Source organism: Anas platyrhynchos, chromosome 1 (genome assembly GCF_047663525.1).
Source record: "Anas platyrhynchos isolate ZD024472 breed Pekin duck chromosome 1, IASCAAS_PekinDuck_T2T, whole genome shotgun sequence".
NCBI lineage: Eukaryota > Metazoa > Chordata > Aves > Anseriformes > Anatidae > Anas > Anas platyrhynchos.
Window position 1 is genome coordinate 161,738,099 of NC_092587.1, and position 26,509 is coordinate 161,764,607.

At 34.5% G+C, this 26,509-nt stretch overlaps 1 long non-coding RNA gene across 1 annotated transcript; it reads right to left on the reverse strand.

The window, feature by feature from the left end:
- Positions 1-11,826: 11,826 nt before the first annotated feature.
- Positions 11,827-23,492, reverse strand: LOC106016573 (uncharacterized). The gene is made up of 4 exons (XR_001189388.5): positions 23,094-23,492; positions 21,737-21,839; positions 18,589-18,727; positions 11,827-16,669 (listed from the first exon to the last, which is right to left on the reverse strand). It is a non-coding gene; the product is annotated as an uncharacterized lncRNA (long non-coding RNA).
- Positions 23,493-26,509: the final 3,017 nt, after the last annotated feature.

A 26,509-nucleotide genomic window follows, 5' to 3' on the forward strand; every position in this document is an offset into this window, starting at 1 on the left:
AAATTTAGCAAGAATGAGCTGCAACAATTAGAAACTTTCACCGTCTTTTTTTTTTTTTTTCTTCTTCTTTCAGGACTTCCTCATATGTCAGTGGGTTTGACTTTTTCCAGTATGAAAGAAACATTTCAGATGCTGGGTGGTATAACAATATTATGTGTTTCACTGTTGCAGCCTCTGGTGATTTGGGGGATGAAGGACATATCAATCTCCAAGATGAAATGGCTAAGTCTGGATCCTCTTCTCCTATCAGCTTAGCAAACTATCTACAGGCAGATGCAGTTTGCTGTAGAAAACTAGTGTGTCCAGACATTCAGGTCACTCAGTCTGGATCCAAGGTGGTATTTATAACTTCACAACAGCAGAGTATATAGACAGCCTTTTGCCTGGCCTGCTAGGTGCTTAGCATATACCAAGTGCAAAGTTGATTAGGATTTCCCCTGATTTTTAATGGATTTTAATGGGATACTGAAAGTCACATTTGCTGCCTAAACTGTTTACTGAATTGCTTCTGTAACATATGACTTGTTTTCTAGAAAGGCAAAAACATTTATGTGTTTACGCTAGCAGCTGTTGAGCTATTACTCCACCCCCAAAATTGGTATGATTGTTATTATTATACAAATTAGCAAATAGACAGGAAGTATGGTGGGTACTTGAAAACTTAGAGGCTGCAGCCTAAATTAGAAGGAGAAGAAACACTTCAGAGCTTGGAGCTCATGGGTCTGGATGAAGGCCTTGCCTCCAAACCAGAGCAAGACTTCTCCCTTTAATCTATTTTCTATAGGATGGCTAACTGGGAGTGCTGTCTGGATGGCAGCCATCACATGCTTTGACCAGATTTCTGGTTTAGGGCATACTGCGGTGCACACCTGCAGCTCAGTTTAGATGCAGTCAAAATTCATGTTCTGGGTATGTTTCACCTCTGGGCTGATAGGTATCTGCCTGACCACCCATGTAGGGATCCTGTCACCAGTGGCTTACTTCAGCATTGGCACATACAACATTTAAGCACTGCCTGCAGACTTTGCTTGCCTCTGACACCTGTTTCAATTTCTCTGTCCTACGTCTAAAAGAATTCAACATTTCTTTCTTCTGGTATGGCTAAAAGACCCCTCTGTTTTTATTATTATTTTCTTTTTCCCGATTCACATCCCTTTTGCATGAATCCCTTGATTAATTTTATTTGTTTGAATGCTAAAGAACATATTTTACTATTGCCTTAGGGTAGGGCAAACTGCCAATGAACGTTAAACATGCTGTGGTCCAGTCCTTGCACAAGAAGCCATCATTTGATGCTAACTGTCTTTGCAGTCAGGCCTGGCCTTAGACATTCAGTGCTTTAGGCAAGAAAATTTTTGTTTGTTTGTTTGTTTGTTTTTGCCACACACCCCGCAAAAATATTTTAGAAGCTTGTAGATATGCATATAAACATATGTGTGCGTGCGTGTATTGGTATGTGATTGTTTGCAAGTGCTATATATACACTTATACAAACACACACATATGTTTATGCCACTTTTCTAGGTATCATCTGAGACAGCTGAGTTATGCACTTGTACCCATCCCACTTTGCATTATTTTTTGCTCTGTATTCCCACATCCCTTTGGATCTTTGAAAGTAAACACACATCCGAGTGGCCTCAGACAACTGCCACATTTTCTTTAAAAGTGACCATGAGATATATCTGTATCTCTTCCCCAAGGACAGAACATAGTCTAAAAAAAATGGATCTAGTATGCAGCTATGCATCTTCCCAGTTTCAAAAGGAACATAAAGGCAAGATTTTCCAAGGACATCATTAAGTTAGATAGGCAGCATATGTTTGTTTGTATCTGCATATGTAGAACTAGGAAACTTTGTGGTCCAAAACATCAACACTGACTACATATAAGATAGGTTATGCTTGTGAATAAGTGTTTTGGATTACTTTCTTGGATTACAAAAGACTGCATTTCCAATAAATCCAAAACAAAGCAAACTTCACATGGTCTGAATGTTTCCCAACTACCTTTATCATGGAAATATTGGAATCACTAGACTTCAGACTAAATTCTCAGTGGTCCATTTTTACAAATTTTATGGCTTTCTGAAAGCCCTCTACATCTCGCTTTTTAATAACCTAGTGTACTTTAAAAATGAAGACATTAAGCAAAATTTGGAATCTCTCAGGGACATCTAAACCATAGTTTACTGCAAAATCTACAGCATATGGAGAACGCAAAAGCTATCTAGTATGGCAGAAGAACAAAACATACTTATCTATCCAGAAAAAAAAAAATAAAAAAATAAAACTATGCAAAATTTTAGATACTTAAAAAGGAAGCAAAAGTGAACAGCATTAGAATTAGTGAGGCTGTCCACATGCCTAAGGTGAAATATTGTGTTGCAGCATTCACCTGGTTGACTTTACAAGAAATTAATGTCTCTGCAATCATAAGCTACATCAAACACAGTCATGCTCAGATGTAAAGGGCTTGAAAACAAAATACCCTGCAAAACACATAATATCTAGCCTAGCAAAAAGAGATTATATTCCCCCCTCTGCTTTTTCACTTGAGTATTTTCTCAAGTATTTTCTCTTTAGACCAATTTTCTATCAATGCAAGAAGAAAGGGAGTCAATGACTAATCATTTATGAAAGAAAATGCAGATAGCTATTACTCTCTTTTACAATTTTGTCCTGTTAAAAGCATTTTGAAACTGAGTGCATTTTATGTTAGTCATTTTGCTTAATAAATATCTTTATTGTTGCCTTTTTTTGAAAATAAGTTAAAAATATAAGTGATTTCTAATAATTTATTTAAATATTCAGTTAGTTATATATATTTATTATATTCTATGTAAATACCAATTTCCTGTTTGTGAAGGAAACAGTGCTTTAATTATATTGTTTGAATTCCTTATTGCCCTAGACTTTTTTGAGCTAGGATTACAACACATCTCCTTGTTGGTAGTCTAACCCACTCAACCTCTACTTAGAGTTTTTGTTTTATTGATTCAGTCTCCCAGAGCCTGTAATATGATAAATATGTGGAAACTTGAAAACGGTATCTTGTTTACATGGCAATGCAGCTGCCAAAACAGCTGCCATTTCAATTTTTAGAAGGGAAACAAGGGCCTCTTATCTGATGTGGAAGAAAAATAGACTGATCTTCAATCTCTGTCTCAAATGCATTTAATAACAGAGAGGAACCAAACTTTATGCATAATATTACTTTTTTTTTCTAAGGGCTAAAATAATTTATTTTATTATATTGAGGTGTTTTTATAAATCAAGGTGACAAAGAACTGTAAACTACAGAAGATGGGAGTGCTTCCAACAGCTCTAACACCCCCACCAAATTATATACCTTCTGCTCAGCAGCTAACAAGCAAGGAAGAACAAAGATGGAGTTGATTTGTACTGGTGGATGCTAGATGTTTCCATCAGAAGTAAAGTTTAAGCTTTTTGAATAACAATTAGAAATGAAAAATCTTAAATGTAATTTTTTTTTTTCAAAAACGTGTTTTAATAGTATTTTTATTATAGACAGAAAATTGTTCTGAAAGCAAAAGCACCCTAATATGTACCCCTCTAGATAAGAATGACCTTGACTCATAATCAAAGCAGAAAAATAAAAAATCAATGTTGTTGAAATAAGATATCTGGTAATTTTCACAGAAAATGTTGTCAATATTGATACATTTTCAAGAGATATTTATCTTTTGTTGAACCAACATTTTCTAGTTGGATGTTCAGTGAGATGTTCAAACTCCAAAGTTGAGCTGGGAACAAAAGCATTCATAGCTTTGAGTACTTAATATCCCCCATATCCTCCCCACCCCCCCTCCCCCAAAAAAAAAAAAAAAAAAAAAGCAAGACCAGAATTTTAATAGGGAAGTTCCATCTTCTCTTGGAGAAAGTCAGAGTTTCCTCACTGCAGTATAACAGATGAATCTTACTTCAGCTTCTAGATTTAGGATATGTTTCTATACAAAATTTTATCATTACTCCTGTTAATATTGTAATATACAGGTTATATACCACTCACTATTAATATAGATGGTCTTAATACATTTTAAAAGCAAGGCTCGGTGGTTCTCAAAATATGTCACACCCTTTCCCATAACACCAGAAACATGAAATGTTTAACCTTACCATCTAGTCTATAAAAAGCCAGTGAATTTTTTTAATTGAGTTCTCTTCAAGATATAGCCTCATATAAAATGCATTTAACATATATCTGTAAGGATATCATTTAGCTACTTTTCTCTGGCACACCTGCATTTAGCCGCTATAGAACCTGCTGTCAATCTGCTTTCTCCTTTTCATTTTATTTCTGTGCAACTTCAAGTAACAGGAGCAGGTTGTTTCAGACACTTTTTTTTTTTTTTTTTACAAATGGTTATTTACTAATCACTGAATTTGTACTCTAATCAAATTTACAATAAAAATTAAGTAAGTAGACAATAATTTATAATTTATATTTTAATTTACTTTGTAAACTATATGCAGTCATTTTAAAATGTTTTATTGGTATAAAAACTCTCTTCCTATAATCACCCCTCTCAGTGCATCTTCTACTTAACTACAGTAATACAAATAATTAAGCTATATGATAACATCTTTTTTTTTCCTGTGGAAAATTAGTAGGGTTTATTCCTCAAAAAAAAAGAAAAAAAAAAGTTTATTCTATATGTTATGAAGCTGTGTTATGAATGAAGCTGGTCACAAAAGAATGATATTGTGAATTGTACATATTCTTCTTATTCTGCATTTTAAACATAAAAAGATACATTTTAAATAATAAAATGCAACATTTGAATCTATTGTCTGTGCTTTTCTCTCTCTTTTTTTTTTTTTTTCAAAGTATGACCTAATCTGGTCTCCTGTCATTGTTTTGGCAGAACATGAAACAACAAATATGTTAAATTTGAGTGGTTTCCTGCAATGTTATTCTATCAAACTGGCAATTTCCGAAAGGATTTGGAATGGAGTTTGCAATTCCTTAGACACCAGGGAGGTCCAGCAATGGCTGCCAAGATGATCTGCAGCTCAAGCTGGTCCTAATATCTGAGCACATAAAAAACATTCTTTCTGCTCCAATTTATTTTTAGGCCTAATCTTAAGCAGATTTGAGAAACCTTATGAGAATCCACTGTTCGCACTTCAGAATGTAAAGGACTTGATATTGGTATATTTATACTTTGTGAAACACATTAAAATTACATATATTTTCTCAAAAGGTTTTAAAACAGTAAAATTTTAATTTCAAAGATAAAACCACCAAAAATAAAAAGAGAAAACAGGCAATCACCAAATAGTGGATGTTACAAAGAAGGACTGGATGCACCCTAGGATTCTTATATATACAATCATGTACTTAATCTCTACTCCATGTACTTCACATACTTTTCATTATTGCCAACAAAACATGATGTTTCTAAGATGGTAGGAACTTAGAAAAAAATTGTGATTCAGTTGTGGTTTGGAACCAACTCAAATTGAAACTTCTGAATAAGATCAAATTGGAAACCTGTTTCAACCATCCCTGTTGCACTCTGGACTTTGGAGCAGGGACATGGAGTACATGGAATAACCTACGTTTACATCCTTATTCCTATTTGCAGCGTGATTGATGAAGCAGAAAAACTCTAAAACTCAAATGGTTTCATGTAGTCTGTCATTGCAGTCTGTCATTGTAGTCATTCATTGTAGTCTGACATTGTCTAGTATTAACTGACCAACCGCCCTTTGAATCTGGAAGTTCCAATTCATCAGTGTAAAACTTTTTAGTATTCACTATTGTCTAAATAATACTAACTTCAGAAAACATATCTGCATATGATTTCTCTCTTATCTTACCTGCAACAGAGGCATTGCTACTTTATTTTTTTCAATGACTTGTCACTGAATGTAACTCATTATGAAGTGATAATGAGGATATTTTTTCTTTGTCAGCAAATGCAAGCAAAAACACAGAGATTGGCAGTGTAGACAATCTCTGAAAAGCAAACATTTCTGAATACTGTAATACTGTTTGACATCTTGCTGAACAGCACAGAAACTAGGTAATATCTTCTAGGCCTCCGTATGCAGAAACTCATAGAGACAGAAGAAACCTAAAGTATTGAGAAAATATGATAGTGAAACAGAAGGATATCTGAAGGATAGATTTTTTTTTTTTCCAGAAAATGATACTAATGTTTTTCTCAAGACCTTCTAAGATAAATTCATGCAATGCTTTTTTTCCTAATCCCTACTTCTGCAGCATATCTGTCTAAAATTTCCAGTTTTATTAGAAGTCTCTATCAGCATAGTAGATACACTGATCAAAACTGATTCAGCTACCTGTAATTATAAAAAGAAGCTTAGTATAGGCTCACAATATTCAAAATTTCTCTCTCTCTCTCTCTTTCTCTCTCTCAAAAATACTAAGGATGGAAAGCTGAAATTTGGAACAAAGAGCTAAGAAGCACTGTATTTGATTTAATCCATTCAGTCCTTTCAAGACTAGATTTTGCACATGGTCCATATATTTTACATGGACTTTAATCTATCTTTTTCATGTTTGAAAAGTAAGTATTTAAGGCCATCTTAGACTGTAGCCTCAGTATTGTTGGGTTATTCTCATCTGGCCAGTGCTAATGAGTGTTGAATGGGTTTGTTCTCAGCTGGGAAGTGAGTTTCACCTACTAGTTTCTTCTCCCAGAAAGAAAATAATGAGCTCAACATTGAAGTGAACATAATGGTAAACCTATATGCAGTATGTAGGGAAATTTTGGAAACAAGACAGGATCAAATCATGTACTAATGAGCAAAGAAAAACATATGATATACGATGCCTTGGGATTCAAGGATAAGATTGCTGTTATATAGTGTCAATTGATTTTAAAATAAATTGAAAAATGTTAAATGGGTGGATATATTTGTGTAATTGTGTGTGCATGTGCAAGTATATATGCATATGTAAATACATTTCCATATATCTGACCTTTCCTGTTTATTACAGTTTTGTTGAGCCAGAAACCATTCTCGATACAATGTTTACCAGGAACAAACAACAAAGTCTGAAGGCATTCCCTGGAGATTATTAGTTGGTCAAGAAGAGCAAATTCTTGATGTCTGTCAGTACTTTAGGCAGTTCTTATAGCTCCACTCAGAGGAACTATATAATGTGTTAACTTCATGTTCATGATAGTTGTGTTTTGAGGATGACCATGTTCACAACTGCATCATTGAAATTGCATGTTTGACTGGCAGAAAAGTTTTACCAAACAAAAGAGAGTCAAGTCAGTCTCTACAGTGCATTAAGCCCTTTCATATATTTTCAACTCTAGAGTTGAAGAAGCTGAATTTGCTGACATTTCCATATTGGTACAGGGAATGAAAAAGTTAACATCTGTAATTAAAATAGATATAACAGATATAATATAATAAAATATAATAATTTTAAATAATAAATCTTAAAATAATAATTAAAAAATATAAAAATAAATATAACAAAATATAATAAAAACAGGTATAACAGATAACACTGTGAAAAAGCTTAATTATTATACCAAAACAGAAACTTTACCAATGTATATTATGTCATCTACAGAAACTATAACAAATATATTAGAAGAAAAATAATTTGTTAATAGAGATTGCATCTCTCTGAGAAAAGGGTTTCTTCTTGGAGTCTAAGAAAACTGAGCTGAGAGATATTTTGAAAAACAAACAAACAGAAAAAAAAAAAAACTAAAACACACATTTAATGATCTTTTAGCTAAATAAGGACCTGATGCATCATTTCAGTCTGTTCTGGTACAATTTTATATCTAAAAATGCCTGCAAATTCTAATAAAAAAGTCTGAGATCCTAAGTAAGTGATAGAGTTACAACATCTTAAGAAGGTTTCCTCCATCAGCTGACCCATAACAGCCTATTATGCAAATACTCTGCTCCAAGTCTGCTCTAAGTGCAAAGTAATGTAATTTGAATCATAATTGTGGTTCATAGTGATGTTGTTCATGATGATGTTTAACTTGCTATAGGTAGACTATTCAGACACTCAAATGCCTCCAAAATCAACCTTTCATTTGAGATGGTTGACATGTCCCCTCTGTTATGTGCATCTTGTCTAATAGATTGGTGTGATTATTTGTGAATGGAGCTGAGATCATGAATTGATGTCCTGCAGGTGTAAGAGCTATTATACATCTTTTTGTCCTGCTTAAATGTTCAGTTTTGAGTTTGTTTAAAAATTTGTCTCTCTACTTACTGAAAAAGCAGAAATAATAGTAAAAATAATAATAATATAAAGGGATTTAGGAGGAAAAGACAGGTAATATGTTTCTGTCACTACGGACAATTATGAAATTCTTTCCATTTCATCAGCATATTAAAGAGCAGACTCTAAAGTTAAACAGATTAAGTTGTAAGACTATAAAATTCATACCTTAGATGTGTAAAACAGCTTTCAGAGGATCACTTTAGAATTCCAATGATATTTTCAGAGAAGTCTTGGAAAAATGGGAAGTGCCAGAGAGATGAAGACAGTTACTATTTTTTCAATATATGAAATATATGAGTATTGTGTCCAGTTCTGGGCTCTGAGAACAGGCTGAGAGAACAAGGCCTGTTTAGCCCAGAAAATAGAAGATTGAGGGAAACACATCAATGTGTATAATTATCTGTGGGGAGGGTGTCAAGAGGATGGAGTACCTTTTCAGTTGTGCCCAGTGACAGGATGAGACACGATGGGCACAAACTGCAGCACAGGAGGTTCTGGCTGAATATGAGGGGGTCACTGTGAGAGTGACAGAGCACTGGAACAGGCTGTCCAGAGAGGTTGAAAAGTCTCCTTCTCTGGATGCCATCCTGCATAATGTGCTCTAGGTGATCCTGGTTGGCAGGGAGGTTGGATGATCCTCAGAGGTCCCTTCCAACCTCAGCTGTTCTGTGATTGCATGATTCTGTGATCAGCCCTAAATGTTTCCGTGTTTGTAGTTCCACATGGCAGTTCTTGAACATGTTGCTTAAATCTTCATAGCAGCCAAATTGATTTTGTCCTGTCATTACCCCAGTAGATTTGTTGAGCTGATTGCTGTCATTTTGTATATGCAGAGACAAGACTCCTCTTTGCACTTGTCTTTCCTCTTTTAAAGAATAGGGACTCCCTTCACCGTGAGTGTACATCATTTAATCTTTCATTTTCCATGTTGTTATCCTCTGGAGTATTGACTTCTGGTCTTTATTCAGACCACGTACAACTTTCCTTTAAGAGTGAAGTTGAAAAGTACAGGAATCCCAGCTAGATACATTAAGGTGTGGTAGACTAGAATTATTTCTGCAGTATTCTGCTAAGTACATCAAAGTTTTGATCCACAATCAGAATATGTTTCATCTTGAGTTAAGAGGGTTTTTGTGTGAGTGTATTTTTCTACTACTATAACCTGCCAGACAGCATTTCAGTATTGTTTCTTCCAAAAGAAATATTTCACTTTCCACTTCCTACATATAACACTGATCTTTTCAAAATTCTATCCTGCTAAATTTGAAAATTTTCTTAAATGTAATCAATTTGTTTTAAATTCTGATCATAGTCTCAAATGCATGCAGCCTCTCTAAGCTTGCTGTCATCTCTGAATGTCATGAATATAAAATCTGTTCCATAATAAAAGTTGTTAATGCACAGATTGTATAAAACCAGGCTAAGGATAGCCTTTAGGGAAATTGTTTCTGAAATGCTCTGCAAGCTTGAGATGGGAGTATCAATAAGTATTCTTTGAACAAGAATGCACACATTCTCCCACTCATGGTGACTGACCAAGCTGGAAACAAACTAGACACATTCACATTGCTAGGCTTCTTTCTTTGAATGGCTTGGGTAAAAGGTTTCTACATCAAATAAAAATAAATAAATAAATAAAAGATTTCTACATTGTTGCATTGCTTGGAAACCACCACACATTTCTAAAAGACTTTCCTAGTCAGAACAAGACCCCTAACCCTGGGTTTTAGATGAGCAGAAAATGGATCGCTGAAGTCTGTCACACAAATATGAAGCCCTGAATAGTGTAATATAGTGTTACAAGGTACCAGTGCATTGCTGAGACAACTTTCTGACCCTAACTTAGGTGAGGAAGGTCTATTCTTTTTCACAGCTGAAGAAATAAATTTTCAGTGACAAGAATAATGGTGTACATGCCTCACATTCCTCACTGCTGAAAATATTGAAGGCAGGGAGGAGAAGGAAAAAAACAGATTTTGACTGATCAGCAGTGGACTTAATGCAGGTGCAATATTTCGTGAGACAAAGAGGTTTCTGTTTCAATTCCATTTTATCCCGTGAAAATGGACTCCTCTCCCCTCCCTCTCTTTATCAGCATAAAGTAGATTTAAAATGTTGATATCCTTTCCTGGCAAAGATATTTTTACAGTCTTTAGTCAAGTTATTGGAGCAGGATTAACTTCTTACAGAATTTAAAATAGCTTCACTAAATGCAGCAGAGTTCCATATATGTCCATTAACCTGTCCATTTTTTGCTCTCTAGTATGCTGAATTACTTTCTGCATCTACTGCTGCACAACTGTAACTTTTTGTACTCTTTCAAATCTATAAAAAAGCCATATACTTCATTGAGCCAGCAAATCATTTCAATCACTGAAATGACATCACAAATAAACTTTACAATACAAAACGTTATACAATATAGAGTGAATCAAGATTGTATTTAACCCCTACATTGCTAGAGTTTGTGGTATTTTGTTCTGACCAACAACAAACATAAGTTCTCAGTAGGTAAACATTTGATAATGTTGGAAAAACTCTGGCTGCTCTTACCAGGAGGCATTTGGATTGCATCTTGGTTATAGTATATGGCTTCATTTTCTCATAAAGCCATGGCTTACCTGATTCAGTACTGGGAGGATAATCTTGAACTGTGCAAAAGAACACTGAATAATGTGAAAACTACTAGGAACAGGACAGAAAAGTGAGCATAGTTCCTTGGCCACAGTGGGAAGGTAGATGTAGCCTTATTGTCTTCTGATACTTTCCTAAAGGTGTGTGATGCATATTTTTGAAGAGAGTTAAAAACAAAACAGCAAAAATAAAATAAAATAAAATAAAATGATAAAATAAAATAAAATAAAATAAAATAAAATAAAATAAAATAAAATAAAATAAAATAATAAAATAAAATAAAATAAAATATGCTTCTGAAGAGCAGAAAAACCCATATGCAAACATTTTTATCTTCTTCTCAGCCAGTCTGAACTCTTGAAATTGTTGGTTTTTTTCTTATTTATATTAAATTTAAAATCTTACTGTGTTTAAATTGAGAAAAGTGGTACTAACAGGTTGACAAGAGAGGTTGTGTCATCCCCATATTTGAAAGTTTTCAAGGTCCAACTCAAGCTGCTCAAGTCTTGAGCAGCTTTGTTTGACTTCAGAGCTGTCCCTGTTTTGAGCAGCAGCTTGGGTTAGAGACCTCCTGATGTTCCTTCCCATTTGAATTAACCTGTGACCCTGTTATCATACTAAAACTAAACAAGTGGCACAGTTCACAATCTGAGAGCCATGAACACAGATAACTGGTATATGAACTGCCAAAATAAAGTAAAATAAAATAAAAATTTAAGCTTCAATATCTGAGGAAAACAGTGTAAAATACAGATGTTTATTGTAGCAGAATTAAAAAAAAAAAAAAAAAAAAAAAAAGACACATAAATATAACCAGTCTAGATTTTCTTTGCTTTAAAAGTTAAAAGATGATATAGTCTCACATTTTTTGTCATCAGTACTGTTTCTCAACATTTGCTCAGTAACTTTTGATATGAGAGTTCAACTTGCATAGAGTAGACAACATCCACCCAGCTGAACTCTCCAACTTCCAGAACCAACAGGAGCTTTATTTTGACTGCTTCATGGAGAGAGTTTTGTCTTGTACTTAATACCAGACAAGGTATATAATATAATACCAGACAAGGTATATAAGATATACCTTGCTACATAATATATATAGCATTCCTATACAAGATTGTATAGCAGTGTTACAACACAACATGGTACAACACATGGCACAACATAAATTTTAACTGTTTAACAGAATAAATGAGTTTCAAAAACTGGAAACCTTTGCAGGCATAGTTAATTGAGCAAGGGCAATAGAAAAATCCATACAAAGAAAACATACAAGGAATGGAGAGGGGTAAGTCCTTTGGCAGTAGATACAAGCTCCTTCTGGAGGTCTCATAAAACCCTACAGATATTGTATCAAGGTTAGGCTCTAGTAATTTGAAAACAGCCTCATGGAGTTCTTTAAATGTAAGTAGATGTCCAAATTGACTAATTTGGTCTTTTCTCCTTAATTAGGTTAATAATAATAACAAATGAAGAGCATTCAGAAGTTCCTGGCTGGCTGAACAAAACTAGAGCTGCAACTCTGAAATGAATAATGGTATGACTGTATTCACAGACATAAAAAGTAGGTTTTTCCATCAAAAATAAGAGTGTCCTTCAGCATGCATCTTGATAAAGAAGTATTCTCATAGTTACTCACAGGCAAAATGAAATGAAATGAAATGAAATGAAATGAAATAAAATAAAATAAAATAAAATAAAATAAAATAAAATAAAATAAAATAAAATAAAATAAAATAATAAAATATGGAATTCAGAACTCATAATTTTTTGTTTGTTTATGGTCATTATTTTTATTTACTGTTTTTATAATTTGCAGTTAAAATAAGCAAAACAACAGAAAACTCAAGGTTAGAAGCTTTTATGGGACAAGATTTTATTTTATGCTTATTCATTTCAATAATTATGCAGATGTAATTTAATAGAATTCTACACCTATAACAAAGTTTCACATTAATTTTCTGTGTTTATTCACCCAGTGTTTTATGTTGATCAGATACACGTTTTTATGTCTTCCCTTAGATGCATAATTTCTTAGTTTGGAAGTGGTCTCAAAAATCAAATAAATAATTGGCAATGCATAATTTCTAGGATCCAATACATAATCACATGTTAACAAACTTGTATTATTGAATTCATAAGATATCTAGCAGGATAAAAATAGATCTGAGGTCTTATTTAAAGAGAAGTCCTAAATCGAAAACATTCTTTGAAATATCAGCATGCATTAATATCTTTCTATAATACAATTTAGTATGCTTAACAGAAGTCATTGTATTATGTGTTTGTACATATACAATTTGTAGCTTCTAGACTGGCATGGTGACTGATTTATGTATGAACATATAGCAGAAAACATGCATAACAAATGTCATATGGTGCATACGCACACAGTTACTGAATGTGCAGGCCTAAGGGAATACATGTACTTAGGTATTCAAATGCATTTGAATAACTTCTATCAGAAAAATGGTTTCTATTTCATATAATTAAATTTTGTTTGTCTGTTTGTCTGTTTGCCTGTTTGTCTGTCTGTTTGTTTGTTTGTGGAACTCTCTGAAATTATCAATTAAAAAGCTTGAAAGAATAGAAAAGCATTTTTGACTTGACAACTTGTCTTTAGTACATGACTTCTGCAGCATCAAGAGTGATTCAGAGCTTGTTTATCATAAAGAGTAACTCTTGAGGAAATGCCGTATCCAGGTCTCCATATATCATTATTAGAGGTCAGAAGTGGGGTCAGAATATTTTTTTTTCCCTATAAATTCTTGTCCACGAAAAGGAATATAATTCAGGCAATAATATAATATAATTTGAAGATAAAAGGATATATTCTTCCCTCATTTGTCATACTGTCACAACATCTTGGGAAAGTGATCTTAATGGTTCTCTAAGATGGCCCACAGAAACATTGACAGAAAATCCATGAAGTGCAGATGGGTAGGATCTAGAGGATCTATTTTAATACAGTTGAGTATATATGTGTTCAGACCTCCTGACAAGGTGTCTGACTCTCTACTCCTAGGCAAAAACATGATTCTTGTCCCAAAATCATGGATGTGATAGCAGTCCTGTGACGTAGATCTTTGGTCTCTTTGCCATCACAGTTGCATTCTCAGTAAATTAATCTGGACACCATGCACCCTACCATGCATCAAAATGATTTTGGACAATACAAGAGTATTTTGAAGTGTGCATTAGTATATCATTGAATGATATACTGAATGGATTTTAGTCCATATTCTGTTAATTTATCATGAAGATTTACATCCAACCTCATCCCTGCAAAACAGATAGTCTTTCCAGATTTACACCAGTAAAGTGGTGAACAGAATCCAATTACCTTCCTTTTTACTTATTTTGAAAAGAACTCCAAATAATCATGACACTCTATAAAGAAGGAGAATTATTATGTGAAATCTGGAGTATACAACTTCCATTAAACAGACGGAAAGAACTTCTACTATTTCACTTTGAAAATGTACCAGTAAGAGTTAAGTGAGGTGGGAATGATAGCCCATAAACCAGATCACAACAGCTGCAGTCCATGTCCGCTTCAGTTCCACAGAAAGAAGGAAAATTAATTTTAATTGTATTTCAGTCATTGGCTTAGATGGTCTGGCAGCAATGCAGGGTTCTTGGTATAATTTTGTTTCTTGGCAACAGTCCACTTAGCTTTGACATTAAAATAAAGGAATGTAGTCATAATACCAGAAACACCCTGGAAGAGGCTTATGGTCTGTCCAGGGGACAAGAGAATTCTATATGTCTGATTTTAGCTGGAAACGCAACTGCCAGCATGTAGAAGTCTAGAAGTGTAAGTGAGAAAAGATTAAACTGTAAGGAAAGCCAAGCTTCCGTACAGCTATGCAAATCTGCAAGGTTGAGCCAAGTTTTCCTCATGTAAGAGTGACTATTTGTTGTTCTACCAAAAAAAAAGTGGAGAAAAAGTATATGTACATATGCAGAAGGGATTGTGTGTTAGACTATTAAGACATAATGACCTTATTTTGGAGAGCCAGAGAGTAAACCTTGATGTGTAAGGTAATCGTGATTTTTAAAAAAATTACTCTGCAGATTATAGTAAATATTTGAAGAAAAAAAAATGGTTACTACAGCATTCCAGGAATGATTTCTGTGGTGTGGTAAATTTCTGTCAGTATCAGTTAAAATGTCAAATCTTAAATATATATATATATATATAAATAAAATAAAAATAAAAATAAAAAATGTAAAATAAAAAATGTAAAATAAAAATAAAAATGGCAAACAAATAAACTTTGTTACAGTTTCATGTTTTCCATATCTTTACATTTGTTAAAGTTTAGCAAATAAACAGCACATGTTACACTAGTAAGGACTCCCAATTTTTTTTATTTTTTATTTTTTCTCATTACAAAGAGCTGTAGTTTTCTCTATATATATCACTCTCACCTTTAGCTATGATTCTAGCTCTCTTTTTCATAATTCACTGCACAGAGGAAATATGGTCAATGCCAGTGACTCAGACAGTAATGATGAATTTATCATCAGTTATTTTCTTTATGACAAACTTTGCTTTCAGATTCAAAGCTGTATTTTGGAGAATAACTCATCTCCGTAGCTATGTATGGGAAACAGAATAGCTACTCAATACTTTTAATTCTATTCCAAGGTTTTTTTATAAACTAAATTATGACCTGTGGTAACATCATCAAACCTAAGCAAATCCTTCTGAGATGCCACAGGTGATATGCCAGAATAAAAATGATCAATGATCTGGCCAGTTTGAGTCAAATGAAGCAAAGCATCTCTGTCAATGTGAGGGTTTGAACTGAAGTGATCTCACATGAGTATTTTCTCTCTTTTCACTTGCCAAAGCTTCAAAACGGCTTGGCCTTAAACCTGCAAATCAGTTTAATTTTAGACAAAGGTAGGAGAGACAAAAGAGCTGTGCTACAGGGCTAGCCTGCAGCAGAAAGAGATGGTGAGAGCCACATAAGAGAGCAGTAAATTCCCAGGTGTGCACTGGGAATAACGGAACACAGCTCTTTTTCCACTGGTTTTGGAAGCTTTATAATAGGACCAGAGCTCTTATTGTAGTTTTCTGTTGTATGAGGAGGATCTCCTTTCAGAATTGTTCTGATAGAACTATTCACACATATCTGTTAAAACTTAATTTTGCAACCAGCATTGAGCAAACGGATATTAGCATACCTGAGAGACAAATAGAAAGAAAGGAAACAAACAAGCAAACAAACAAAAACAAAGTGTATTCTAGACATCTTTGCACCTTTTGCAAATACACTTACATCTGCATCTTTCATTTGTGTTCTTTTGAAAAGTCAAAATTAATCCTTGCACAAAGTAGAAGCATGCTGAAGTAGTTTGGAGCCTTAATTACTGAAAAAAAAATCAAGTGTTCATCACTGCTGCTTTTAAAATGAAATTATATCTTTAACAGTAATTCTTATAAATCATGATGTATGTTCTATGATATCTCAAATAATTTCCATACAGGCCTGTACCCATATTGAAAGTGAAAATGGAAGGATACATTTGAGGGTCAGTTCTGCTCTTCACCTTTCTTAGATTTAGGAACTCAGTGTTTTCACACCAAGTATCATACATATTTCATTAACTCTAGATTTTGCCTCTGGGCCTTATCAGAAATTAGTTGTTTCTCATAGAGTTATCCAAAATTGGGTGGGCTTCTGTTCATACTTGTTAAGCAGCTGAACATCCTCTGCACAAGTATCCTGTCTTGGACAGTAATCTTCATTCCAGGTTTTGGAAACTAATCATGAAAGAAGAAAGGAATATATTTTAATTTTCAATACTGTATATGTCGCTAAGTATATTGAAAGAACTTATTTATCCTCTAAGCTAACATTGGTCCGTGCTGGAGGCAAGATATTAGTTGTTATAGCTAAATGACTTGGTCTAACATTAAAAAATAAATAAAAGTATATACATATATTTCTCACCAGTTTTCTAGTTAACTCTTTTTAGTGTTACATTTCCTAGTAAGCAAACTACTGATAAAAAACTCCTCCTTCAAAGATCCAACAAATTGGATCTTTGAATTTTTAAATTACCCAATATTAAAATGCATAACTTTTGAACAAGATAGTCACTGTATTCCAGGTAGTTTAAATGTCCTGTTAGGGTTCAAATATTTATTTCTATCAAACAAATCTCTGTTTTCCCCCACTAAGCAGTGTTATATATCTGTGCTAAGTCTGAGATTAAGAGATCATGGGCTACACAAAACAATTAATCGTTTGTTATTCTTTACCCCTACTTGAAAAAGAAGAGCTTCTCTGTGAAAGAAAAGCAACAAATTCATAGCTATTCTCTAAATAAGATGCACTGATCTAATGCAGATAAGATACATTCTTTTTGCCATATTTAAATGTTAAGCTCTCTAATGCAAATATTATTTTCCAATAACTGAAATCATTCATTTACCTACACCTCTAAAAAACTGTGAATGCAAATCCCTTTCAGTTACTGAGGTAGTTTTTGCCAGCTTATTTTCATCAAACACTAATGGCTTTGTGCAGTGACTGTTGTTTTCTCCCTATGAAAATGAAACTTTCCAAGGGCTACATAGAAGAAAATGGTACATTGTGTATATTTTTTATTTCCCTATGTTTTTATATCATATGTGTATTCACTGTTATTATTGTGAATTCTGCAAGTTCATTTACATTTACATCTCAAGGTAATTTATGAATATTTTACGTATATATATTTATTTTAGGCAATACATGTATATAACATGTTATTATTTAGGTGCAGTCTACCTATAAAATCATCCTATGTATTAAAAGTTTTGTTTTGTTTATCTTGTGTCTTTCCCCATTCTGTTTCATGTTACTTATTCTACTTTTAGCTTTTCAGGAGACAGAAGTTTTTACACACTTTTTACTCTCTGCTTCTCTTTGTAAATTTAGCAACAATTTAAAATCTTAAAACAAACAGAAGTAGCTCTGATGTAAGAAAGAGAAACCAATGAACAAGAACCACTTCTCAAACATAAGGCAAACAAGCCATCCTTAAACTCACTACTATTGATCATAAAGAGCAACTTCAAACTGATTGAAGAGACTCAGCCAAAATAGGAAGTTCTTGTGGGGAGACGGCTCATATGGTCAGGCTGGAAAACCTCTCAACTACTTCCTGTGGTCACCCAAATTCCAGGGCCTTGCTGAACCAGAGGACACTGAATAAAGAGTTTCTTAGAATTTGCTCTGCTGTAGTCAGGAGCTCTGCAAATGGCCTGTGACTCAGTCCTTGTGAAAATTTAGATAAAGTAGAAAAATGTTTCCCTGCTTGTCCTGGAAAGATTCCCATGAATAAGATATATTGCAGTCAAGTGAAGGTTTCTGCCTGTATTTGCTGACTTTTTGTTGGTGTACAGCAGTCACCAGCTTCAAGTGGTTTCAGCATAAAGAACACAAAACCTCTAGTTATACCATTACTCCATATTCTTAATATGGATGTATCAAGATTTTGCATTTCATAACTAAAATCACATTCACCTAGAAAAGTTTTCTGCAGAAAGGGTACAAGATATGACTAGCAAGATACTAGACATTACCCCAAAGCAATGTACACACTTAAGTTTCCAGATCTTGGTAGCAGAAAAAGGCAAAATAAAATAAAATAAAATAAAATAAAATAAAAATAATATATAAAAAGGGTCCTCACCTGTCTTGCAGAATTAGGCTCTGAATGGGGAAATACCTGTTATTCCATTGCCAAGATTTTGCTGGAAATAACTAGTTTTGTTTACAGGACCTGGGCCATAGCACGTTCAGATCTGTACCTTGATTCACAAGAATCTGTTCTGGAAGATAACAAGGAGAGCAGGTAACGTTGTCATCTCCTCTGTACAGGAGAGAAACTAAAAACCTCTTCCCCATAGTCACTTTTTAGAGGTGGAAGACAGTGTGCTCCTGGGCCTCCTAGAGCAGGACTGACAAGACCTGCTGTTTCAGCACCCAGCCTCTGGACTATCTTAGAGGATCCTAGGTCCAGTGACCTCTCTGGCAACTGTTTCTCCTTCTTTGACCTAGAACATCAATATATTTTCTCCATTCTCTAGTTTCTTTGTGTCCTACCATTACTGATTCTATACCAACTGCCCTCAAATATACAAATGTCTTCTGCCTACTGATATGACTGTATTTTTACTTTTTGTGCCAGTGTGTGAAATAAAGACAGAATAAGATGCTGATTTACTTAAATTTTAGGCATTTAGTTCTGGTGAAAAAGATGAACTAATCTTTTTCAAACTAGATGAATGCCTGAGTTCTAATAAAGTCAGTGAAGCATATATACAAATCCTTCAGAGGATATTTAACTTAAAAAAAAAAAAAAAAAAAAAAAAAGCTTACACTTATCACAACAGCTCTACTGGTAAACAAACAAACAAACAAAAACAGAAACAAAAACAAAACAGAATAAAAAAGAGAGAATGTTAAAATGTTTGTGCGCCTCAAAGCTGCCAAGACATCAGTCAGAGAGATATCAGAGAAATCTAGACAGAGGTCCAGCACAGAGACAGAGAGATAATAATTAAACACTGTGGACAATCAGAGATTCAGTGATCAGTGTTCTCCCTGAACCTATCTCATTTAGCAATGTAGACTCAAGCAATGGATTCACTCCTGTGTTTCTAGGGTTCATTTCATGGTTCTAAACACACAGACTTCAACTTCCTTCACCTAAATAAATGTCTGTTGTCTGTAAATCCAAATTTAGATGTTCTGAATTGTCTGTTGCAGAACATTTATTTTTGGCTATTGTGAAATCCATACGTTCCCCAAATAAAGTTTCTTTCCACAGTTTCAGACATGCCTCTTTAACAGTTCCTACTCAGGAGAAGGTACTTCATTTGACATGATGATCAGCTCAGGTCCCACTCCCAGGAGCCTAACCCTCTGGTGATCACTGCAAATGGAACTTAGGTTTTTAGTTCGGTGTTTTCAGTTGTGTTCAAGAAACTTTTAGGCATTGCTATGTTCAACATCACAATTCATAGCTCTCTTTTTGTTTCTAGCTTTGTATCCATTTGCATTCATTTAAATAGGAGTTGTTGTTATTTTAACTTTGTGACAGCTTCCAGACATTTCAGCCTTTAAAAAATTTAGACTTAAATGTATCTTCCAAAAAACTCAGTTCAACTTCTGTGATGGAAATTGTGCTCAAAAAGAACATCGTCCAGCTCTTAGTTAGTTTCATTTGGCCAATTTCATTTTGAAATAAATAGAATCCCTTGAGCTACTGTTTTTTAAGGTTATTGATCTCAAGAGTTACTGGTCCTTCATCTGTAAGCAGAGGGAATCCAGGAGTAATAAATGAAAGAGTACCAGGGAAGGTCTGTGAAAACAGACCTTGGAGGAGTCTGGAAACTACAAGAACTTGGTGATTGCCATTGCACAGCTGGTGCAGTAGCTTCCTCACTAAGGAATAAAAAATGACAAGATCTCTAGTTTTATTTTTGAAAGCATCATCTGAACATTGATATGAGACAATATGCCCTGGAGGAAATGAGTGTCCATGCTTGTTCAGCCTCTTCTTCCTGCATTCCTTTTTTTTTTTTTTTTTTTTTTTTTTTTTGATAAGGGTGTGGTTTGCTGGAAGTCTGAGTTGTTGCTGATGAAGCAAATGAACTGAGTGGAAAATATACACTCCAACTACAAAATGAAAATTAATTACAGCACAGTTTGCACTCTCCCAATGTACCTAACGTGCAAGTGATTCATACTGAACTACAAGCTCAGCCCAGTCATTCAGAGGGAATACCAACATCTCACTTCCAAATTATTACTCAGAACTGAGTAGGAGGAAATCCCTGTTTAGAAGTTTGATGGATAATAGAAATCCTGGCTAAAGCCAGGATGCCTTAGAAACACTTTCTCTTGGAGCTAATTTAAGTCTGAAATATTTAATGAGTTGAGTCATATCATGAAGTGAAGGATGAGAATAAAATAAATAAGGATGAGAAGTAGATCATTGGGGTGAAGTCCAAAATGCATCATACCTAAATCTGGGCTTCCCTGGGCAGAATGTGTTGAAGTTCCCCTCAACAAAGACAATTTTTTTTTAAAGCAAGTTTAAAATGTTAAGCTTTCAACAAGAGTCATTAGCAAGGATCAGATGAAGTATAATTTTGCTTTTCTTCAGAAAAAAATATTTTGTTTGTTTGCCTTTTTTTTGGGGGGGGGGGGAGGGGCGGGGAGAGAGGTCTTGGTTTGAGGTTTCTGTTTGCTTTCCTTGTTTTTCAGCAACTAGCAAAACCCTATTGTACAGAATGGGGCTAGAGGTTGAAAGGCAGCCTTGGTCTGACCCAAGTACTGTGTATACACTTCAGCTGGAACATACAGAATCCAATATTTGTACTTCTAGAAAATGTATAGAATAAAATATAGTGCTAGGGGTTTTTCCATAATTAAGTTGAATTCAACAACAGGTAGTTACACCATTAGAACTTTGGGAAACCTGTCAAAAACATTCTATACATTTGCCTTCTCACAATAATCATTACTACATTTCTAGTGATAACTTGATTTATTTGGATATTTATTGGAGCTTGGAGCACAGAGCTAAGAATCAGAATGACTGGTTTCTGTTTTCCCATAATATCAATTTATAATTGTTTTGGCCAAACCAGGAAGTGTTGCCATCTGCACTTCATTTACCCTACCTATGAAAAAGGTGATCGGAAGAATTATGATGAATGGCAAGCATTCACAGCATTATTGCAAGAGCATAAAATCACAGCCAAGACATTGAATAATATTGCACAGCCAAATAAGCTTGAAGCTGAATTGAAACATGTAGGATGCCTTACCTGCATGAACTGCATACATTGTTAAATGAGGGGGCTGATAATTTTGATTGTAGAGAAAGTCTTTAAAAAAAAGCACAGGTTGTTTTTAATGGTGATGAACTGGCTAGAAAGTAAGATTTGAGTGGGATTAGTTATGTTGACTGAACAGGAATAATCTTTATAAAAAAAAAAAACAAAAAAAAAAACACAAAACAGTGGCAGAGAGCCAACATCTCAGACAAGGAAGAATGTGCATAAAGACAAATCATTGAGGAGATTCTAACATTACCTGGATGAAGAACATGGTAGTTTTAATTAAAATGGACTTTTTTACACACAAACGAGGATGATTGCAGTTCAGATCTGTAATCCACAAGGGAAACCACATTACCATTGAGACCAAGGTCCAGTTTTCTGAAGGAGCACATAAGCTCAGTTTTGGTAGGCTCAAAATGCTCAAGAGAGTGATCCTTAATGTCTTAAAGTCCTTTATCCCCATAACATTTGTCAGCTATTGTAGCTTTGTAGCTTGGGAAGTATGAACAGCATGACTCCTGTATCTATGCCCATGAGGAATCTTCAGACTTATCCTCAAATCATTTCTTTGCCTAAAGCCCCAGAGGGCTCACTCTGATAACAAACTCAGCAACAAATCTCATGATAGCTGAGCAAATAGAAGAACTCCCCTTAGTTTTTCTTTACTATGAACATGCTAATGTGTGCTAATTCTGAGATAGCACCGAGCAACAAATATAGAACATTTATTGTTGTTGTTTTAATTATTACTGTTATTAAGCTTCCAGTCAGAGAAAAATCTTATTTTCTTTCTTTTATTATTATTTCTTTTAATAGGTTGGTAAGATGTATTTGTAGCTGGAACTCCAGCTTTGCAATAGTAGCTGTAGTGTCATGTTCCTGAGCATACTTTTCCATCCACTTCTCTTCACACTCCAGGTTCCACCACTACTGAATTCTCACTAATACTGATGGCTCCTTAGCAGTATGTGGCACAGAAAAAAGAGGGGAATAAAGAAAAATATTTTTAAGCCTGCTCTGAGATAGAGTGCTACACGTACAGAAAGCTTTTTATCTTGTCACTGTATGAGTCTCTTTTGCATTCCTCAATTCCTTTTATGATACTATAGCAAGTGCTTCCTCAGAACTGATATATTTGTTTTACAAATTATGAAAATAATTGTAGTATATGGTTAAGATAGCTTGTATTAGAAACATCTCAGATAGAAAATCCATCTGTTCTGGGATAAAATCTGGTGCTTTTAATCCAGGTAAGCTTTTTGAGTTTAATATTATGGGAAAACAAACAAAACAAACAAACAAACAAAAACTATTTTTGTTAGATACAGACATACATACTTACATACATAGCTTCTTTGCTAGGATCTTCTGTTTATCTAAACCACTTTCATAAGAAAGAGGAAAGAAAAATATATTTTTTCTAATAAAAAACCAGTAAACAAATGTCAGTTTTAGCTCTATAAGAAGTATGTTTGAGAATGAGATTTATGAAATAGTTTATATAAATCTAAGCCATGAGGATTGATTTTTCCAAGTCCTTCCTGGCTTTAAAGAAAAAGAAAAATGAGTAAGCAGTCTCTTTTGCAGGTGGGGGAAGGGGAAGAGGGGAGGACAGAGAAGGATTATGCCACAAGCTCTCAGAGTATCTGCCTGAGGTCTCACTGTAAATATCTTTTCTAAAAACATTAATTAATGAACTAAAGTAGAGTAGGACTGGGACAATGTGCCTGTGCTATGTGATTTCCTTATTTATATCTTTTTTGACTGAAATTTGCAATAAATGTGTCCAATTTTTTTGTTTGCTTTTGTTTTTGTTATAGTAAATGTTCAGCATTTTGTGTCATGATGGGAATTTTAATGAATGCAAAACAAAAGCATTAGAGAGGGTTAATGCCCAGTATATGAATCAGGTAGGTACATGTATTCATTAGCACTGATTACTAACACTCTTTCATGCTATTGTACATCATAATGTGGGTCAATCAGATGCACCACAAAAAGACTTATAAAAGAGTTACTGACACTTTTCATGTTCACTTCCAACTCTGGATTGATCCAAAGTTTGTTCACAAAAATGATGGTGTAATCTTAGACTGGAACACCAGAGCTTCCACTTTCTTTTTCACAAGTACAGCCCTCTTGAGGGGCTTAGAAATGTAAGTGCCCAGAAGAAATGGGTCCTGAAAAGAGTCTGCTCTGAACAGCAACCTTTACACATGTCACAAGCGATGGAATGTTTGTGTCTACCCATGGGGAATTAACTACTTCCCCTTGCAGCCTGGCCACTTCAAAGATAAAGTAGTAGAAGTTTGTTGTTTTTTTTTTTTTTTTTCTTTCTCTTTAATTATTATTATTATTTTTCCTTCAGGATGCTCATAACGCCATCAACATCTTTCTTTCGTCTTTCTTTCTTTCTCTCTCTCTCTCTCTCTCTCTCTATTTCTCTATTTCTCTATTTCTTTCTCTTTCTTTCTTTCTTCATTTCTGAACTCCCAATTTATTTAATGAAAAAAGAAATTGTAACATTTAATGTAAAATATGGAATCTTTTTCTTAAGAAAATCAACAAGCACTCTATTCAAAATAGAAACTACAAACAAACAAACAAAAAACCCTCAAGCAAACAAAAAATGATAATAAACTCTTCCTTTTGCTGTCTAGTTTCTTATAGACATTCGTCAACATTGCTCAATCTAAAGCCATTTACATACTAAGATGTCAGTTTTAAGTGGAAGCAAACTCTCAGTTTTACCAGCTGTTCTTTTTTTTTTTTTTTTTTATCTGTGTCGCTCTTCCAAGTTTACCACTGACTTTATCACATTCAACAGAGCTGTTTATCACAGAAATGCACTGCTAAATAACAAAACACTTAGGCGAAGGAGACAGGGAATGGAAACGTGTTTTAGGTATATGTAGAGTCACTTTCTCACCAACAGCTCTTGTAATGTTGAATGGGATTTTCCCCTTCTCTTGGAGAGCAAACATTCATAGAATCACAGAATCGTAGAATCATAGAATGATTTGTGTTGGAAGTGACCTTATAGATCATCTAGTTCCAACCCTCCTGACATTGACAGGGATGCCACCCATTAGACCAGGTTGCTCAAAGACCCATTCAACCTGGCCTTAAGTATTTCTAGGGACTCTTTGTCAAGGAGTGATAGAACTATCTGGTGATAGAACAAGGAGTAATGGCTTTAAACTGAAAATAGATGTGGATTAGTTATGAAGAAGAAATTATTTACTATGGGAGTGGTGAGGGACTGGAACAGCTTGCCCAGAGAACCTGTGGATGTTCCATCCCTGGAAGTGTTTAAGGCCAGGTTGGATGGGGTTTGAGCAACCTGGTCTAGTGGAAAGTGTCCCGGCCCATGCCATGTGTGTGTGAAATTAAATGATCTTTAAACACCATTCCAACCCAAACCATTCTATTAAGTACCCTACTCTACCTGTACCTCAGTGGAAAAATAGGCAAATACATAACTATAGCAGTACAGAGCAGCAGCATAGCAATGCACAGCAGCTGTCTTAGATGTTTAAGTGTATCTAAGGACTTAAACCACAATTCCTGTTTTCTCCTGATGATTTTTAGTCTCATTTCCCCTTTAAGATTAACTTATAATTGCAGCAGTTATCTAGATCAAAGCATGCTATTTTCCATTTCTATATCATTAATAATTACTTATTTATTTTCTACTTTCTTTTCATGCACTTACTTATCTTAGTTCCTCTGTTTCCTGATCGATATACGGTAGAAACCTTGTTGTCTGTAACAGCAAGCAAATTAGCTTCAGGATGGAAACAGTCCTTTTTTTTTTTCCCCACTATATTATTTAAAAGGCTTCAAAGATACTAAACTTGGGTAGACCTGTGCGGTGTCAAGAGTTGGACTTGATGATCCTTAAGGGTCCCTTCCAACTCAGGATATTCTATGATTCTATGATTCTATACTTCCACAAGGTCAGGTTTATCAACTACCTGTGAATTTTGCCAGTGAGCCCAGGGTAATATGAATTTAATGTCTGATAACCTGTAAACAAATGCTTTCAGAAGAAGGCCAAAGATAGAATCTTTGGTGCAGATCAGTTCAGGCAGCTTATAAATTAACTGAACACTAAATCATAGCATTTATTCTAGGATCTCAGAAGATTTCTAGAGATCACAGGAAATCAGGCTGCAGGGAAAATGACAGATACATTTTTGCTATTAAATGACTAAATGTCTACAATAAGACACAGTTCAGTACTTTAAAAATTCAACTCTCATTATTATTCTTTGACGGTTTGTTTCATAGGTCAATGAAAGAAATACAAAGTCTCCTTTGATTTTAGAGGGCTTTATATCATTCCCCACGTGAATTGCAGGAGACATTATATCAGTGAACACAGAGATAAGTATCCAAATGCATTTACTGTATTTGCAAGAAGATAATACACCTGTTTAAGGGTACTGAAACTGAAATACTGTGCCATCTTAGGCTCCATGATTCAAATCACCTTGATAAGAATTTCCCTACTGTAAGTTAGGTCCAGGTGTTTATTTGTGTTTAATTTGTGAACACATTCCTCTGTTTCCTACACCCTTTGTAGTAAAGCCAATGCATGGCTTTATACACTTGACAAATGCACTCACCCATGGTTGCATCCTACTGGGGATCATTAGGAAAAACCTCCCTGACTTCTTTCAATCCAGCCTTGATAAGGACATAGAATTATTAGAGAGTGTTCAAAGGAGCACTACAAAGATGGTGAATGGTATA